Source organism: Falco rusticolus, chromosome 6, assembly GCF_015220075.1.
Source record: "Falco rusticolus isolate bFalRus1 chromosome 6, bFalRus1.pri, whole genome shotgun sequence".
Classification (NCBI taxonomy): Eukaryota; Metazoa; Chordata; class Aves; order Falconiformes; family Falconidae; genus Falco; species Falco rusticolus.
The window spans coordinates 4,460,073-4,462,410 of NC_051192.1; positions in this window are offsets into that span (position 1 = coordinate 4,460,073).

Sequence of the window (2,338 nt, forward strand, 5' to 3'; positions counted from 1 at the left end):
TCTATGTGGAAATTGCTTACTCTGTTTTCTCCCTGTTTTGACTACTTCCAGATTTTCTCACTTCGTGTTGCTTCTTAGAAGAGCGAGATGTGAATCTGTGAGCTCTGTGGTGTGGTTTCTAGACCTTTCTGAGCCTGTGGGCTTTGGATTTCACTTCCCCAAACAGTGAAGCTCTGAGACCTACAGGTGGACGACCGCTGACTTGGGAGGTCATATCTGGGGGAGAGAAGGATGCCTTGGAAAACACGGGCACCCCAGTTCTCCACGCTCCTCAGCGAAAGACTTGTTCTTGCCAGAGCTTCTGACTTCCTTTTTTAACAGAGAAACAAATGCTAACAAAAGCCAAACATTTATGAGGAACATTGAAACCTAAATAATTTAAGGCCTTTGAAAGTATCACTTCAGGTGTATCACCCCTCTCTTAACGATTTATTGCTGCTACTCCAGCCATGACTGTTATTTCATTAATCCATCGTTGTTGGAAAGTCAGGCTCTTTTCACACCAGTAACTTGACACCATTAATTATTATGAGATGAGAACACATTTAAAAAGAAAATGAACACTCTGGGCATAATTTCCTACCACATCACGAGAATGCCAACGCTGAGGAAGATATCTCCTTGCAAGGCGTTTGAATTTGTTCCAGCGTATGGAGCATTCACTTGCCCGGCAGTAATGTGCAAGCAATAACCTATGAAATGCAGTGCATTTCTGGAGTACGTAGCGTGGCTTCGTGCCAGAGGCCAAGTCGTATCAGCCACCCAAGAAGTGCAATAATCCTCGCAGAAATTCACTGCTTGGGTGGGGGAAAAGGTCAGACCTTTGTATTTATTGGGATTTCTGATGAGGTACTGGCATCGCTGATGGCCAGTCAGTAAATTGGAGGGGTACCCAGCATTAAAGAGCTATTATCTGGTTTTAAAGGGGCATTGTGCATATTAGAATTTATGTGATTTTTGTATAAGGGTGATGCTTATGTTTGATGATTACATATCTAAGATGTGCAAATGGAAGGGACCCAGAGCATAAGCTAAGGTGATGCATTAGTTTGTGCAGCAGATATTGGGGAATGGCCCACCAGCTCTCGGGTGCGCCTGTAGAGGAATGAAGGGGGGTTGATTGACATTGATAATATACAGCTGTGGCCGTGCTTCAAAGGCAGTGGGTTAATTAACGTGGACAATGTGCAGCTGTAGCTTGTTCCTGCTAAGTGGTTAAATAGGACTGAGGGGAGGGGTGTGTGGTTTTGGAGGAAAGAGGCCCTGGATGAAGCAGAGAGAAGGAGGAGTGTGGTGTGACCTCTGGAAGCTGGAGAAACAATGTGGACAGTGGAGAATAACCTTGAGCGGCAGCAGCTGGACTTATGGACAGTAGAATTTGACCCACAGTAAAGCCTTGTTGCAGCTTGCTAGTTTTGCCTGCATGGTGATGTGTGCAGGCACGTCTGGGTGTGTGACCGGCAGCACTGCTCCCGGGGGCTGCTGGTACCAGGGCACCTCAAATCCTCGGGCACGATAGCAGGGAAGGGGGGGTGGACAGAATTACCTGATGTCAGATGAGAAAGGCCACGTTACATCATGCTGAAGGACAACCCCATGCTGGTATTTTCTCTGTTTCTGTAGTAGATGCTTAGAGAAAATGTACAAGCAAAGCAGTTCGGTGACTGGGGGAAATGGAGCAAGAGGGTGCTGTGTTGGCTGCGGAGTGCCATGTATGTGCTGCCATGTGTGTAGGGCTGTGGGAGAGTGATCAGTAGCCCAGTGAGCAACTGAGGAACCGAACGGTCCTCAGGCTGCTCTGTGGCTCCGGTTTCTGGCTCCGGGTCCTGAGGGCACCACCACGTTGCCTGGCCTCCCACTCGGGGCTGGGCTGCACAGGCTCTGTACTACGGGGGCGTAATTCATGCTTTAGATTCATCACTGTTGATGGAAAACTTGCATTGCTTTCAGCTGGGTCAAGGGAAAAAGTCAGGTTTTCTGGTTGTTCTCAGTCATTTACTGAGTGGTTTCCCTTGGCCATTCACATGCACTGATGCTGCTGGTGGAGCTGCTGATACTGCCCTGGGAGGTTGTTGTGGGCAGATTTTCTCTCCCAGTGGTCCCACTCCAGCCTGTTTTCTGCAAAGAAAGCTGGCTGGTGACTGCAGAGGGATTTAGCTAAAGGCATCATTTGGAAGTGCGGTAGCCAGCAAGCATGCCAGCAAGGAAGGAACATTAGATAAGCACTCATTTCAAATCAAGTAATCTTATTTTTTTAGCTTGGACTTAGTAGCTGGAGTTGTCTTTGTACAGACATCATGTTTTGGTCTTCATGAATAATATCTGTGAAATTTTTCAG